This window comes from Mustela nigripes, chromosome 4 (assembly GCF_022355385.1).
Source record: "Mustela nigripes isolate SB6536 chromosome 4, MUSNIG.SB6536, whole genome shotgun sequence".
NCBI lineage: Eukaryota > Metazoa > Chordata > Mammalia > Carnivora > Mustelidae > Mustela > Mustela nigripes.
The window spans coordinates 23,821,460-23,839,229 of record NC_081560.1 but is presented as its reverse complement, the minus strand read 5'-3'; the positions used below and the strand labels follow the sequence as shown (position 1 = coordinate 23,839,229).

The 17,770-nt window shown below is 42.0% G+C and overlaps 1 protein-coding gene across 1 annotated transcript in view; it reads left to right on the top strand.

Annotated features, from left to right (window-relative positions):
- The window catches only part of SND1 (staphylococcal nuclease and tudor domain containing 1), a 413,481-nt gene that overhangs the window by 12,485 nt on the left and 383,226 nt on the right, over positions 1-17,770 (top strand). The gene's annotated exons all lie outside the window — the stretch shown is intronic.

Below are 17,770 nucleotides of genomic sequence, written 5' to 3'. Positions count from 1 at the left end.
CAGTCTGCCTTGGGCTGTTGCTGTTCACACCCATTGTCTTGACATCATTATCAATAACAGCCCTTTTCACTTCAAACTGTCCTGATTGCAGGGGTAAAATGATTGTTTAATGTATTTTGTAAAAACAGTTAAATCTGGGAGAGTGTGGGGTGACAAAGCTCACAGAGACCACTATAAACAGAAGGTAGATGTTTCTGTACATGTAGCAACTGGGATGGCCTGACAGGAGAATCACATGGCTAAGAAAGCCTTTAATGGAGAGAAGGCAGCCTAGGCATGAGACCCCAGGCCGTGTACTTGGTTGTGGGTAAAGCTTTGGGCTGATGAAATTTTAGTTGTCAGTCTCATTAAAATGTTGCTATTAAATAGAGGCAGGTAGCTTTGTTTTGTGATGGAAAGGGGAACTTGGGAATTTAAATACTGACGGTTTTCTTGGAGAATGGATGGGTTGGAAAATCAGATGTGATATTTTCAGATCCGTTTGTTTTAACAACCTTTTCCGGGGAGGTGGTGAAAGTGACAGGTCTTGACAGAGGCAGAGGAAGAAAATGGGTGATTTAAAGTTAGGAGAAATGGGTAAGTACAGGTGGGAATACTCAGATAGTCTTGGACGCAGCTGTGAGCAATCTGGTTGCACTGTGCAGGGTTAAGGCAGCTTGCCTAAAGTGACTGTTACTGGAAGTTTGTAGTAGAGAAAGGAACAAGAGGCCAGGCTTCTCAGGTTTTGTTTCCGGTCTTTGGGATGCGAGGTTAGTGAACTTTTAAACTTGATGAATTCTGTTCCAGGAGAGGGAAAATTCATTGTTTTATAGCCTTTAATACCAGGGGCATTTTTATTTTTGTCAGCAACTCAAAACTGCGTTATGCCAAGTGTAATTTATCTGCTTACCTAACAGGACGCTCTCAGGTCCTCATGAAAAGTGATGCATTCTTTCCCTACCTCCCTTTCTTTCTGTGCGGAAGGGAGACTCTGGAGTGCCTGGGTCCTGGAATCCTGCTGAGTGTATTATTCTGTGTGCAGTAATTGCTTGTGTTATTACCCTTGGCAGGTAGCCCTTTCACAGCCCAGAGGCCAGGAGGCTGCCTCTATTACTTAAAAGCCGAGTTATCTTGTTAAACTCCTCTCTTGTGAGATCTTTAGAATCTCTTGAGACCTCCTGCAGGCTCTCTGTGGGGCACAGGCCCAGCTCCTGGGTAGGCCTGCCCTGCCCCAGTGTTGCCCTGCCTCAATGTTAGTCATCGCGATTCCAGCTCTGGAGGACTAACTTTCCGTTACATAGCAAGACAGCAGAGGGCTGATAGCTGGAAAAGCTTGGTTTCCATTTAATTCTTAAGTGTTCCTGTTATCAGTGCTCTTAATGAAAGTACCTCTTTTCACTCTTGTGTCAAAGAAAACGTGTTTCTTTGATTATCAACAGGAGAAGCTGAAAGCCAGTGTAGGGAGAAGCAGCAGTTTGGGGTTTAGATTATCTGAGGAACTTAGAAAATTGGTATTTGAAAGTGGTTGTTGGCACAATGCAGAGTAAAGATGCTCCATGAATCTGAGCTGCCCATAAACTTGGATTTGAAATTTTTGTGCTTTATTTTAAAGAAAAGTGTTTATTTTGTAATTCATTAGAGAGTGTACTCCCTCTGCCCCCCACCTCCAAAAAGGAGAGGAGAATCAGAGCTGGACTTCTTGGTTAGCATAGGATATGTTGAATGTTATGGATGATTTTATTTATATGCGGATAGTGATATTTATATGTGGATAGTGATATTTATATGTGGAAGAACAGAGGGAGGAGAAACAGACTCCCCACTGAGCAGGGACACCCCCCCCCCCCCCCTTACAGGGCTCAGTCCCAGGACCCCGGGATCACAACTGGGGCTGAAGGCAGAGGCTTAATGAAGCCACCCAGGCATGCCTGGATGTTTTTAATAAAATGGAGGAGCAGTGTTTTCTGGGCAGTACCTGCAGTTAAGATGACACGGGGGATTCCAGATAGGCCAGTTAGCCTTCTGTTCAGTTTCTTGAGGAGGTTTGCAAGTCTGTGTGCATCACAGTGGAGACTGGAGAGACTGGGGCACCAGCAGGTAGTGGGAGAGGAATGACCACTTGTCTTGTGTTCTCAAGCTGTGTTAGATGAGTGGAGACTTCAGTTTTTACTCCCCCACGATAGTTTTCCTGGGATTTTAATGGTAAGAAGGATCCTGGGATGGTACATTAATTTAGCAATAAAGGACTCTGAAATGTTTATGGTAGATTTGTGATTTGTACTTTATTTTGACATCTAAAATTGAGCATTAACGTTTCAAATAGGAAAAGTTTCCAAACAAATCTGGAAGATAAAAAGGGAAAAAAATAATGCTTTTTATGGGTAGCCTAGAAATTCAATTACATTCTTAAGTTCTACAGTCAGTCCTGCATATAAACCATAATAAATATGTTAGATATTCTTTAGAGTTGATTCACTGAGTAGTACCGAGTATTGTGCTCCGTAAGGTAGCATCCCTTTGGTTTTAAGCTTGTCCTAAGAAAAAGAATGCGTAGGACTTTAAGGCAGCAAACCTGAGAAATACTACGAAAGGCAATAATTTTCATTTCTCTCAGGTATTTCAGGGTCTCTGGTGTGCTTTATTTAGCTGTATCTGGTGTCAACTCTCCTTCCTCTCCTAATTACTGGGCTGCGATGTGACATTTTGTACCCTGGGCCACTGTGCCAGCGGTGCTGTGAGAAGTCAGAGATGGCAGCTACAGCCATGGAGGCTAGGAGGGTAATAGCTGCCCTCTGGCCGTTGCCTCCCTGGATCAGGAATCAAGGGGCCACTTCCCTCCTTCCTCTGAGCATTGAGGATGCTGAGGAGGACAGAGTCAGAGTCAGGGATGAGGACTGGACTGACCCAACAACCAAGTAGCGCCTGAAGTAGGCAGCTCCCAGAGTGCCAGCTCCCGGGGTGCCGGCCCTGACTTCTCCACCCTGCTGTAGCGAGCCCTGCTTCGCCCACATCAGTTCCTCCAGGGTGGAGGGGTGGCCTCCTTTGTCATCAGGAACAACTTTTTCTTGGGTTTCCTTAAGAGAAGAAAGAAGGGGGCGCCTGGGTGGCTCAGAGGGTTAAGGCCTCTGCCTTCAGCTCAGGTCATGATCTCAGGGTCCTGAGATCGAGCCCCGCATCAGGCTCTCCGCTCAGCAGGGAGCCTGCTTCCCTTCTTCTCTCTCTGCCTGCCTCTCTGCCTACTTGTGATCTCTGTCTGTCAAATAAATAAATAAAATCTTAAAAAAAAAAAAAAAAAAGAGAAGAAAGAAGAAGCCTTCGTGTTTGGGGAGCCGCGTCTTCCACCTGCGGTGCGGACATGGAAGTTTGAGAGGCGTGTGATCTTCAGCCCTCTCACGTGACCACACAAAGTAGTGCAGGAACAGCGTGGGCACATGGATGAAATGTGTGTGAGCAGAAAAACCGCCTCCGTTATTGAACCCATAAGACAGGCTGAGGCCAAATACTATAGGAGTGTATATTTTCAAGCGTTTAAGAAAAGGTGCACATCAGTAACTTTTTAATGTGCTTTCATGGCTTTAAAATTTCTGGGAGTCCCTAACCAAATCTTTGGACAAGGGCTCCAGTCCGTCATTATTTGGTAATCATGTGGAAAACACTCAGAAGGCACCACCCTTGTCATCGCTCACTGTGCTCACAGCTGGCACAGGAGCACATCTGTAAGGCTTTGTGCAGTACAGCGCTTAGAAGGGGCCTCTACGTGAACCCTGGAGTCTACAGTTTGGTGTTTCTTGTGGCCACATTGGATGCCACCTGGGGTCTGGTTGGGGGACGGTGAGTTCCGGGGCTGTCAGAGACTGCTGTGCGCTGGCTCAGCGGTAGCCCAGGCTTGCTTGTGCCCTCTCTGAGCACTTCCCTCTCTGTCACAGTGTGCTCTCTGCCTATCCACTTACATTTCTCTGAAGATAAAAAGGAAGTAGCATTAGTTTCGTTGCTTCCACTTAAGGCATTCAAATATATTTTTGTTACCTTGGTATTTGGATACAGGCTTTGGGGTATAAGCCTACCGAGACATTCTTGCCTATTAAGTAAGAATAAATGTAAGAATCATGGAGAATATAATCGTAGAAGAAATTATCGTATTTGCTTATTGTCCCTTTGGGGGATATAGGAAGTGACTGAGGGTAGTGGGAAGACAGTTGAATATTGAACACTTAATTGGGAGATTCTCCATTGTGGTCTGGGGTATAGATTCGAGTGGTTCCTGTTGAATGGAGTAGACTTGACAGCTCACAGGAAATAATCAATTGAGTGGTTAGAAATGAGTTAGCTAAGAGTTTTTGAAGGAGGTAACAAGGGAAATTCGACATCTTCTAATAAGAGGACTGCTGAGGAAAGGGGGCTGAAGAAAATGTTCCCAGAAATAACACAAACTTCCTAGGGGTGAATGGAACAAAGCTGAAGATAGTTGGGGCTGCATTAGGGAGGGCGGAGAGAAGGCCAGGCAAGGTAATGAGCTCTGGAAGTGGAGAATCCTGGATGAAGGGAGGAGGACTAAGGTGAGGACATGCTTGTCTGTGGGTTGTGCCGAGGGGGTGGGTGACAGGCCTTCGGGCTGCTTGTCATTTGGCAGAGAAATAGGAAAACAGCTGTGAGTGTGGCACACGCTCTTGAGATTGTGGCTCTTGTTAGCTTCATCAGAAATCCGGTAAGCTAGGAGTTGTTTAAGGACAAGGACCATGTCTTGATTGTTCTTGGGCCCTCTCTCCCGAGCCTGGCACTGTGCTTTATACACAGTAGGGCCACTCATTTATTAAAAAAATAATGCTTCCTTTGTGTCTGGTCTTGTTCTGTGCTCTGGGGCCATGAGGATGAGTAGGGTAGACCTTGTCCTTGTCTTCACAGATCTTGTAGCTTCTTGGGAAAAACCAGCAGTAAACAAACAGCTCTTCTGTTTAGTGTTGTGATGTATTCTGTGAGAAGAAATACAGAGTAGTCAGAGAGTACATAAAGCAAGGCTATCCCAACCAGTCTGAGAATTGGGTTGGCCTCTTTGAGGAAAACACCTAAGCTGAATTTGCTGGAGAACATGTTTCTGAGCTAGGCAGTTAGGGTGGGGATAGAGACTGGCAATCAATAACTTTATTGTGCATACCCATCACTCAAGGGTCTTATTGAAATGCAGATTCTGCTCCTGGAGGTCCTGGGTAGAATTGGAGTGTCTGCATTTCTAACAAGTTCTCAAGTGATTGCTGGTCTGTAATCTTTTTCAGAGGCTTTCTGTGCATCCTTCTCACTTATGCCTTTTTAAAATTCTTTTGTTTCAGTTGAAAGATGATGGGACTGAACTGGGTCGTTTTTCCCTCCAGTCTGTAGCCCTGATGGCTGCAGTGATAGAACTGGGCGGTGCTTTCTAGCGGGAGGTGACTAGCCGCAGAGACCCTTCTTCTGTCCCCTCCGCATGTTTGCTGAAAATCCTACTCTACTGTCCTCCCTTTTGATCTGGACAACTTGCATTGTAGAGAAGGCCAGATGTATGGGGGACAGGAGGAGGAAATTTTAGGATTTTGTTAAGAACCAAGAAAATCCAATGCATTGCATATTAACAGAATTTCTTTTGGCATCTCCCAGACACCCCTCTAGATAAGCGTGGGGGACTCAGGCATTGTTTTTGATAATCCTGTTCCTCTTTGATAATAAAAAAGGATCACTCTGAGGGGTAAAGAGATTACCATAGCCACGCTTATAAGGTTTCACTGAAACTAAAAATGTGTTTGGTGCTCTTGTCTCTTATAGAATATTCTCAACTGGGACATCTGTGGCTCAACAGGTTAACTGTCCACCTTTGGCTCAGGTCATGATCCCAGGGTCCTAAGGATCAAGTCCCACCTCAGGCTCCTTGCTCAGCGGGGAGCCGGCTTCTGTCCCTGCCTGCTGCTCCCTCTGCTTGTGAGCTCTCGCTCTCTCTGACACACACACACACACACACAAAATTTCTCCATTACTATAACTGAACTCCCATCAGTTGTTTTTTAGAACTTTTGAGACATTAAGGAGTTTCTGGTTTGCTGAATATAAAACCTAATTAGATCACACATGTAAATTTAAAAATCCCCAGCAGCTGACTAACCTAGGAAGAAAGAGGGACTCTCCCTAAAACCTGAGACCCTTTTTGGGTGTGTTCGCCTTTTTGAACGGTGCACTCAGAGGACATTTGAATTCTGTGATTTGAAAGCACTGTATTTTATTTGGAGGAAGAAAGTGCAGGGGTGAATGGATCACATCAAAAGATGTCCTTGCAACACAGTAACAACTTGACATTCATTTTCTTAGTGTTGTGTGCATAGAGCAGGGGAGGGAGGGAGGTGAGGAGCAAACCAACCACCATCTTCAGAACTACCAGTGAGATCCAGTTTTAGTGATTGTTTTGTCATAAGACTCTAAGGCAGCCTGGTATGTTTAGCACCTAAATTTTTTTTAAAACTTTACCTGAAAAATTTCAAACTTACTTAAACATGGCAAGGATAGTACACATCACTTCTACGTTCCCTTCATCCAGAGTCCTCAGCTGCCATATTGTTTTCTCTGAATGTATTATAGTTCTTATTCATGGTAGTTCTGTTCTGTAAAGTTGTGAATGAGAGAATACGGAACCATCTCTCCCGTAAGAGATACAGGGTTAGGTTCCTGCCAGCCTCTGGTCCTTATATATTCATCGAGTGATAGGTACCTAATGGATAGATTGTTCTGTATGTGCTTCTGTTTAAAGACATCTTATTTTAATATATATTGTTGATTCATTAACATTGAACTAATGACTAAAAGCACTATAACTCATGCCCGAATGAAATTTATTTAACCTTTACTCTGTAAGGAACGTCACAGCATCTTTCTTTGTGCTTAAGATCACTTCAGGATGACACCTGGGGGCCACTTTAAATTTAAACAGTGAAGTCTCCAACAAAAGCCCTGCTCACTGCAGTAATTTTTCTTTCCCTTTATTATAGTCCAAGTACTTGACCATAACCATTCAGTAGAGGGGTCAGAGTCCTTTAGGGATAATCTTTTATGTTCTAAAGTCAATTAATTTTTTCTTCTTCTTCTTTTGGTAATTTTTACACGTGACTGTCGCTCACTTTGAAGTTTTCTTTTGACAACTGGAATGGATTTCTGTGAAATGACGCTCACATTTGCCTGCCATATAGTTCTTCCTGAGTTCTTCTCTTATTTCTGAGTAATTGTCTCAATCTCTGGGTCCTTGACCACAGTGGAGCTCAGCATCGAGTAACGAGGACTTGGTTCTGCAGAGGACTGTCATACTGGGGACACCCCTGGTATGGGCTTCCCAGAGATTGAGTTACTTCCTTCATGGTGAGGCTTTATTTGTGCAGGAGTAAGCTACAACCTTGGCGTTTTATGTAAGCTACCAGTTTTTTTTTTTTTTTTTTATTAAGGTAGAATTGATACACAACATATATTAGTTTCAGGTGTACAGCATAACAGTGTGATATTGGATAGTGTAAAATGATCACCATAATAAGTCTGCTTACTCTCAGTCACCATACATAATTCCAGAACTTTTTTTCTTGTGATCTTTTAAGATTTCTCTTAGCAGGGGTGCCTGGGTGGCTCGGTCATTAGATGTTTGCCTTCTGCTCGGGTCATGATCCTGGAGTCCTGGATGGGATCCCGCAGGCTGGCTCCCTGCTCAGTGGGGAGTCTGCCTCCTCCTCTGCCCTTCACCCTGCTGGTGTTCTCTCTCTCTCGCTCTTTCTCTCTCTCGCTTGCTCTTGAGTAAATAAGTAAAATCTTTAAAAAAAAAAAAAGATTTAGCAACTTTCAAATATACAATACAGTATTATCTGTAGTTGCCATGCTGTACATGACATCTTCATGACTTATGTATTTTTTAATTAGAAGCTTGTACCTTTGACTCTTTTCACCTAGTTTGCCTGCCATCACCTTTAGGTGCCAATTTTTTGACTCACAGTTCTCAAAAATTTAGCATTTGGTGTTTCCTGGGAGTGTGCTAGGAAAACCTGGGTTCTAGGTCAGCTGTACCACATAACTGTGCTACAGTTTCCTCTGTTGCAAGGTGAGGATAAATGTGCCTGCTCCAATTTGTTGAGGATGAAGAGGGGTGGAGAGTGAGGGTGGGGGAGGGGAGAGAGACCAATGTGTCCTTGGCTTTTACTGAGTACCTGCTAGGTGTCAGGTACTGTGAGGCATCTTACTTAGTCATCCCAACAACCCAGAGAGGATGGTGATAGTAATGTTGTTCTCATTTATATGTGAGGGAATACCCAGTGCTTGGAATGCTTTTTCACATGAATTTGCTTTTAGACTCAAGACTGATTTCAGAGTTCATGGTCGTCTGAGGCTATGAGTATCACCACACTTTATCAGGGATAAAGTTCAGTGCAGATGTAAGTTATAGTACTTCTTTATCATAACCTCTGAGGACCAAGATACTGACATAAGCACTTAAATCTACTCTCCTAGACAGGAGTATCTTAGCTGATAAATAGGGAAAGTAGATTATGGATTATTTAATCTTTTCTGATTGAATTCAGTTTTTGGTGAATTTTCCATGATTTTGATGTTTTATACTCCTGGAGGAAATGTGCACTTTTTTCTATTGTACATATTCTTACAGTCTTTACTTGAGACTACACTTTGAACCATTTTTCTTTTTTAAAGATTTATTTATTTTGGGTGTGGGGAGGGGGCAGAGGAAGAGGGAGGGAGAGTTCCAAGTAGACTCCCTGCTGAGTACAGAGTCCAGTGTGGAGCTTGATCTCACAGCCCGGAGATCATGACCTAAGCCAAAATCAGGAGTCGGACGCTTAACTCCCTGAGCCATCCAGGTGCCCCTGAGCCATTTCTTAAGCAATATTGGCTGTAACTGGGTCTTTTGGCCAGCTATTTTTTTTTTTTAAGATTTTATTTATTAAAAAAAAAAAAAGATTTTATTTATTTATTTGACAGAGAGAGAGTACAAACAGAAGAAATGGCAGGCAGAGGGAGAGAAGGAAGCAGGCTCCCGTTGAGCACAGAGCCTGATGTGGGACTTGATCCCAGGACCCTGGGACCATGACCTGAGCTGAAGGCAGAGGCTTAACCCTCTGAGCCACCCAGGTGCCCCTGGCCAGCTATTCTTGTTCAGATTTCATTACAACCCTCATGGGTAGTCTCCTGTATTTTATGAATATTTATGAATGAGGAAACTGAGGCAGATAGAGCCAGTTAACTTTCAAAGGTTACCACTCACATTGATTTGATTCTGAAACTAAATTCTTATTGCCACATACCACTGTCCCTTCTCTGATTACAAAAAGGAGCAGTTTGTATAAGTTGGAGTGGTAGTCCAGAATTTATTTTTGCTGTGCACTTGCTATTTAGACTACCATAAGACTAGTTTTCATCTCACTTCCTTGTCATAATACATCAGAGGTTGGCAAACTGACTCTGTAACGGGCCAGGTAGTAAATATTTTAGGCTTTGCAGGCCATACGGTCTCTGTTGAAGCTACTCAACTCTGCTTCCAGTGTGAAAGCAGCCATAGACAAACAAATGATCTTGGCCATATTCCAATAAAACTTTATTTATGGACACTGAAATTTGAATTTCATACTCTTTTCATATGTTACATAATACCCTTTTGATTTTTTTCCCCCCAGCTATTTGAAAATGTGAAAGCCATTTTTAGCTCATAGATAGTACAAAAGCAGGCGGTAGGATGGATTTGGCCAGCGGGCTGTCATTTGCCAGTCCTGTTTTTATCATTCTGGAGTTGTCTTCCTTTGTGTTTCCTTTTTGGGTGTTCTTTTGTAACATTGGACTCTTAGGTCTCTGCTTGCCTTGCATATGGTGGTATTTAAGAAGTGTTGGTTTGATTTCAGGCAGCCAGCCCATGGAAGCTTTCCTTGCTTAGTGATTTAGTCTTTGACACCTGCTCTGCTGACACATAAAAAATGGAGATTGTAATTCGGAAAGAGATTTAATCAGTAGGTAACCTCAGATTTAATCTGCAGGTAACTTCAGATACCGCCTAATAGGCCTCTGCTCCCCAGATACTTGTTTCTACATGTGTTGGCATAGTGGAACGTCAGGCCTGGGGAACCTCGTGTTCAGTCTGTGCTCAGTCGTTAGTATTTTTTGTCAGCAAAAGTCATTTCACTTGTTTTATGTGCAGGTTTTTCATCTCTAAAATAAAAGGGCACAGATTAGGTGTTCTCTTTAGCTGCCCTCTCTCTGTAGATGATTGTTATAGTCCCTGTGAGGTGTAAACTGCCCGATTTTCTAACTGAGGACCAGTTTGCTGTAGAGCTGGCCCGAGGAGCAAGGAGCGGGTGCTTCTGCTGGGCTCTGCTGAATGTGCTGGTGCGCCCAGAGCCGGTGAAATGAATAACTTGCCCTGAGGCCACAGGCTTCCAGTTCATCGTGTTTGAATGCTGGGCTTCTAATTTAGGTTTGCCTTCTGCTCTTGCCAGAAAAAGAAAGAAAAAGCTGGCTGTGTTGGCGAGATTCTGGGAAAGACCTCCCAGACCACACAGCTTATGTTCTTCTGGGATTGCTTGCTCTTTGTCTCAATGACTTTTTAATTTTCAAGTGATGATTCTTCTTGTGGAGGCAACAGCTCTGGCTGCCAAGAAGCTTTTTCCTGATATACTTCTGAAATTTTCCCCAATTTAGTTTCTCTTCAGTTACTCTTTAATTCTGTTGGTTTTTTTTTTTTTTTAATAGTTTTTTGCTTCATGAAATTGTATCTAATAAAAGCTTTCCTACCCTATCCACAACAGCTCCTTCCCCATCCCCTGTTGGTGTTTTTAGGTAGAGAAAATGCCTGTCCAGGGAAGGGGCCCTGGCCTGCTGCTCTGTCACTCTGACATGCAGCCCCTGCCCCTGTAGCTTGGGGTATAATTGTCCCCAGTTTCCAGATGGCACCATGGCTCTTTCTGCCCAGTGACTTTCCTGGTTCTTCTCTCTGTGCCCCAGAGGGAAAGGAGTTCATTCTCCTTGATGTTTTCTTTCTCAAGAAGCGTTTATATTGTTTTCATCATTTTAGAGCTTTGCAGATTTCGCTGAAATTCTCCTTCCTTCCTGTGACTTCTACCTTGTTATTTCTAGTGGACTTGAAAGTTTACAGTAGCCCTCTACTTTTTTTGGTGAGTCACCATCCCTAACTTTTGATTCTGAGTCAGCTGCCTTTTTATCACAATTTTGTTTTTTTGTTAGTGTTGATCAGCTAAGTGTCTAATCTTCCTGCTAGATACGGGAATGCTCTATAGCAAAGCGTACATCTTATGCCACCAAGGTTTTGTATTTCCATGTTGGATGTTTAAATTTTTATTTTACTGAAATAAATTCACACACCATAAAATTCAACCTTCTAAAGTATACAATTCAGTGGCTTTTACTGTGTTTACATAATGTTCAACACTGTCGAATTCTCGAACGTGAAAAGATAAACCCTATACCCATTAGCTCCCCTGCCTCCAGCCCTTGGAGCCACTAATGCTCTTTCTGTCTATGGATTTGCCTGTCTTGGACATTCATATAAACAGAATTATAAAATGTGTAGCTTTTTCTGTCTGGCTTCTTTCAATTTACTGTAATGTTTTCTAGGTTCGTTCACGTAGTATTAAGCAGTACTTCATTTCTTATTTCCAAATATTCCATTTTATGGATATACCACATTTTATTTACTCACATTTGAAGGACGTTTAGGTTGTTTCCACTCATTTTGGCTCTTATGAACAGTGTTGGAATAAACGTTTGTGTGCAAGTTTTTGTGTGGTCATATTCTCTTGGGTATAAACCTAGGAGTGGAATTGTTAGGTCATATGATAATGCTTTGTTTAACTTTTGAGGAATTGTCACACTGTTTTCCAGAATGACTGGATTACCAACAATGTAGGGGGGTTCTAATTTCTCCACATCCTTGCAAACACTTATTATTGTTGGTATTCTTGAGTAAAGCTATCCTAGAGGCTGAAGGAACCATTGTGGCATTTTTTTTGGTAAGGATTTTACTTTTTTTTTTTTTTTTAAAGGATTTTACTTATTTACTTGAGAGAGAAAGAGAGAGCACAGAGGGAGTAGGAGAAGCAGACCCTCGCTGAGCAGGGAGCCTGATGCAAGGCTCTGTCCCAGGACCCTGAGATCATGACCTGAGCCAAAGGCAGACCCTTAACTGACTAAACGCCACCCAGACACCGCCCAAGTCATTGTGGCTTTGATTTGCATTTCCCCTGTGACTAATGATGTTGAGTATTTTTCATGTACTTATTGATCATGTGTATATTTCTTTAGCAAAGTATATGCACATCTATTTCCCTTTTTTAATTGTGTCTTTTTTTTAAATTTTTTTTATCGAGTTCTATTAGTTCCTTATTCTAGACACTGGATCCTCATCAGATATGTTTTGTAAATACTGTCTTTTCACTTTATTTATAGTGTTCATTGAGTCCCTACCTTTTAATTTTGACAGCCAGTTTATCTTTTTTTTTTGTTTGCTTGTGCTTTGTAAGATGGCATCATGTCTAGAAACCATTGCCTACTCCAAAGTCATGAAGATTTATACCTGTATTTTTTTTCCTAAGGGTTTTACATTTAAGTTGGCTACTTTCTGAGCTAAGTTTTGTATGTGATGTGAGGTAGAGGTCCAGCTTTATTCTTTTGCCTGCAGGTACTGTTTTCTCAGCACATTTTCACTGAAAAGATTCTTTCCCAACTGCGTTATCTTAGTACCCTTTTTGAAAATCATTTGGCCATAAACATGTGGGTTTATTTTGGGCCTTATTGGTAACATTAATGTTTATCAAGTCGCTCCCCTTATTTATATTAGGTCTCCATATTGGCAGGTGTTGCTAAGATATTCCTCTTGAATCTTAATAGGCAGATATATCTGTTAATCTAGTTCTCCTTGAAGAGCTTAATGAGATGTTCTCAGCTAATAAGATTCCATTCTTAGGCCAAGATGACTTTTACTCTTGGTACTGTGAAAAAAAAAATGCTGGCTTTATTGTCATACTTAAATGGATTTTCCTTTTTGAAAAAGATTATTTATTTGAGAGAGAGAAAGAGCATATGTAAGGGGGAGAGGTCAAGGGAGAGAGGAGCCCGAGCAGGCTCTGTGCTGAGTGTGGAGTTGATGCGGGGCTTGATTTCACTATCCTGAGATCACAACCTGAGCTGAAACCAAAAGTTGGACACTCAACCACCTGCACCACCCAGGTGCCCCAAACTTAAATGGATTCCTGTACCATCACTTTCTTTTCCTTAAGTATATAGCATAGCTAAGGTTTTTTCCGCCTTAATGTCTATGGTCTGGGGGTTTAAGAGTTACGTACACCGACTCATCTATCAGGATCTAGTGAAGTTTTAATGTGGTATTCTGTTGCTGGGCAACATTTTAGTGGCTCCCTATAAGGTGTTTCACTGTAGGTAAATCTCCCTGTAAACCTGTAAGTGGGCTTGAACAGTTTGAGTCCCTATTTTCCTGCATAGCTGGCTTGTCTCAGCCTTTGTCACCATCTAACTTGTGCCCTGAAGCCAGGTCCTCTGAATCACACCAGTCCCTTTGCAACCTTTATTGGCAGAGCTGAGAAATGTCTAATCCATAACCTCAATCAAACTGATTCATTGTGACAGCTGTTTTCACAAACCTCCTGCTTTATCAGGTAGGGCTAAGATCGTTTTTCTAGAGTATGTCATTTTATTAATATAATTGGATAAAGCAGTTACCATATGACTTGCTTTTTATGCCCTATAAATTAGCAATTAAGGATAATTACTGCATCCATGAAAGTTTGCAACATGAATCAGTACAGCTTTGGCAGAACAATTATCTGTGACAGTTTCCTCTCAGTCTTAACATGATTCTTCTGAAATTAAAATTCTGATAAACACTGTATTTTATTTACTTATGTTTATTGTTTGTCTCCTCCTACTAGAATGTCAGCTCTCTGAGAGTGGATACTTTTGTCTGTTTTATTTCACTGAGTATGTCACTTTCCTAGAACAACACCTGGCACACAGTAGGTACTCAGATTTGCATATATTTAATAAATGAATAAATGAATCAGTCAGTGAATAAAATTATAAATGTTATCTGCTTAGGTGTCAGATCTTTCAGAGAGGAAAAATGATTTGGTGCTATAGGAGATTCAAGTTAAATTTGACATAAACGTTTGGTCTTTTACATTTTTAAAGACCCTTTAAATATTTTTTTTCCTCCAGAAGCTATTTCTCCTTAGCTTTATTTGCTGAAGAACTTTGCATAAGAGAAGACCATTAAAATATTTTTATTGAGGGGGATGCCTGGGTGGCTTAGTCAGTTAAGTGTCTAATTCTTCATTTCAGCTCAGGTCATGATCTCAGGATTATGGGATTGAGTCCTGCACTGGGCTCCATGCTGGGTGTGGATCCTGCTTGAGATTCTCACTTTCTCACTCTGCCCCTCCCTCCCTTCTCCTATCTCCCCCTCTGGTGCCCCCTCACCTCGCTTTAGTTCTTAAAAGAAAAAAAAAATTTTTTTTTTTAAATTGAGGAAGAACTTGAGTAGAGCCTGTTGGCAATAAGGCAAGTGGAAGGAGTTTAACAATCCTTAGAAGCTGAAATGGAGGTAGTTCAACATACATTACACCTCCTTTATGCGATTTCAGTTCCTGTAAATAGTAGGAAGGAAACTAGTTCTTCTCTTGTAGATAGGTCTCTTCTTTCTTAACGGTCTGCAGACGTAGTCTTTTCCTGTTTCTCTGCTAAGGCTATGGCTGAATGAGGGGAGCATGTTTGATAGGAAAGATCTACATGTGTCAGTGCTCTCCTCCTGGGGGAATAGGAATGGCGGTGCCTGCCACAATGAGCATCTGTTCTTATGGTTAGGAGATTGAATTGGTGCCTGCTACCCGAATTTGTACACTCAGTAGTATAAAAGGTGTCAAGTAACCTGTAAAAGAAGTCCTCTCTCTCCAATACTAATCCAAGCATTGACTGTTGTCTGAATGGCATATTTGGTGCAATAATGCAGAGATGTTCTGAGTCTTCCAAATAGCATTCAGGGAGAGGTGAGGAGGTACAGAGGAAGTTTTGCAAAATTCCTATGCACAAGTTGTTTGCCAAAACACTTTATGGGGCCAGGGTAATAGTTATAATAGACCCATTACCCCCCAGGGATCTGGTTTACTAGGTAGAGGCATTAGAGGTAGCAGGCACCTTTCTGATATTTAGGGACAAAGGGATTCTTCTCAATGGTCACTCTGTTCTTGAACTTTTCAGTGTTTTTTTTGTTTGTTTGTTTGTTTTTATTTTGTTTTGTTTTGTTTTGGGGTCAGACTTGAGAAATAAGCACCTTTCCCCCCTCTAGCCTAGGTCAGTGCTTATTCATCAGGGTTTACCTTGGTCAGCTAAGGTGGGTTTTCTTGTAGATGGACCTTAGCTTTCCCAGCTGGGCTCGCTGAGAAGTACTGCTTCTCCTGGGAGTGCTTTTTACTTTTTGTGAAAGGTTGTCTACAACTGAGGAACAGGCACTGGGGACAAATGCTCTGGTTTATATCCTGTATGTAGCTTGGCTCTGGTCAGCCCCATTCAGAACTTGTGCGTGAATGATTTCAAGCGCAGGTATTCTGCAGTATGCTGCTCTTGCTTCTGCTGCTTGCGGAGGCTGGACTATAAATGAATCCGATCCCAGCTCTTTCCTTTTACATTCTTTGGTGCTTCTCATGTCAGGAACACCAAGCATCCAGTTCCTGGCTTCACCTTGAAAGCTTGTCTTTTTAGAACGTTAGTTGCTAGGGTTGATGCCCAGGGCATGGGTTCTCAGGAGAGGCAGTTAGAAAGGCTGTTTGGTTGGAAGCTGTAGAGTTTAATTGCTGGTAGCACTTGATCAGAAAGGGTATAAATGAAGAGCATGACTTGTAACTAGGTGAGAAAGACTGTCTTTTTTATGTGTTGTCCTGATGTAGCCAGAGAAGAGTCATTTAGACTAAGGTCTATATGATTAAAGTATTGAGAATACTGTGATGTTAATCAGAGCACTATTGTTTTAAAATTGGGACATGTGTATTTGTCCGACAGTTTCTGTAAAAGCTGGTAGGATGGATAAAAATTGTTCATACAATGAAATATATAGCCATGAAGGTGAATAAACAAGTGTTTTGCATCAACACAGATGAGTTTCACCAAGAAAAACAAAACAAAGGCAAACAAAGCAAGTTACATATGGGCACACACAGTAGACTTAATTTATAGAGAGTTCAGAAATAGGAAAAAATGAAACCATACTGTGTAGAGATGTAGACATAAATGGTAAAACTGTACAGGAAAGCAAGGGAAGGATTTTCATAATGGTGACAGGGGAAGGGGCTATAAGTAGTGGGCAGAGGGGAGCCTAGGTTCGAGCAGCGTTCCTAGTCCTTCACTTGGGTGGTGGTTACTCAGTTGTTTGCTTATTTTTTAATGTGTATGTGTGTGTTTGAATGTGCTTCAGTATTTATATTTCACAATTTAAAGCACTAATTAACGTGGAGAGGCAAGGGCGAAGTATTAACTAAGCAAATGTATACAGGAGTGCCTTCCTTTCTAGGCATCATTTCTTTACAGAAAACTCCATGGTATTGTCTACCATAGGCCTCTCTGTTGGCAGAACTCTCCAACCTTCTATCTCCTAATTTTTCAGCAAATACTTCTTATTTTGAAACGTTGAGATTGGGAGTTTCTCAGATCTAGTGAAGCCAGTGCCCGAGCCCATCTGTTCATTAAATTGTGCCTCGCTGAGCGAAGACAACTTGAATAGCCTGGGTGACGTTTGTCATTTTTTTCTCTACGCCTTTTCTTCTCTCTCCCACTTGAAATCCTCCCTTCTTCTCCCCTGCATGTATTTTAAATTAAATCCCAGCGAGCTTCAGAGCTCTTTTGCAAGTGGGTTCTATGCCTGGTGCCTTTGATTTAGAGAGCTAAAAGTAGCTACTGTGCTCGGAAGCTGTAAGATGCCTCTTCGATTTTTCTGTTTTAATCCTGGAGAGCGTGGACTTTCTAGATCACTTCATATGTCTTCCTTACTCTAGACTGAGTGCTGTCTGCAACGGAAGTGTAGCATTGCCCAATACTCACTTCCTTGCAGATGGACTTAGGGGCTTCTTCCTTCAGCTTCCCTTTTTCTTAGGCCTTCCATTCCTTGCCTCCATCCTAGAATGGGATGTGTGGATGGCAAGACATTAACTTCTTAATATTTGAGAAGAACGTGGTGGTGCTCACTGGGATGAAATTACAAACGTCATTCATCTCCATGTCTCACATGCCTCTTTGTCTTGAACAGTCTATTTATTTTATGATTATTCCATTGTTTGTTTAATTCCTTCTACTATCTCTGGGTCCATCTTTTGAGAAGCTAGCCCGATGTTTCTGTAAGTATTTCTCTTATGAAATTAAAAACAGGGACGCCTGGGTGGCTCAGTCAGTTAATCCTCTGCCTTCGGCTCAGATCATGCATGATCCCAGGATCCTGGAATTGAGTCTCACATAGGGCTCCTTGCTCGGCAGAGAGCCTGCTTCTCTCTCCGCCTCTGCCTGCCACTCTGCCCACTTGGGCGCATGTGCTCTCTTGCTCTCTTTCTCTCTCTCTGAGACAAATAAATAAATAAATAAAATCTTTAAAAAAAAAAAAAAGAAATTAAAAACAATCCCATTCATTTAGCCATTCACAAGTCATTGCATAAATATTTGAATGCCTCCAAGGATCCAAGTACTGTTCAAGATGTTGGGGATACAGTAAGTGAACAACTCCTGTTAT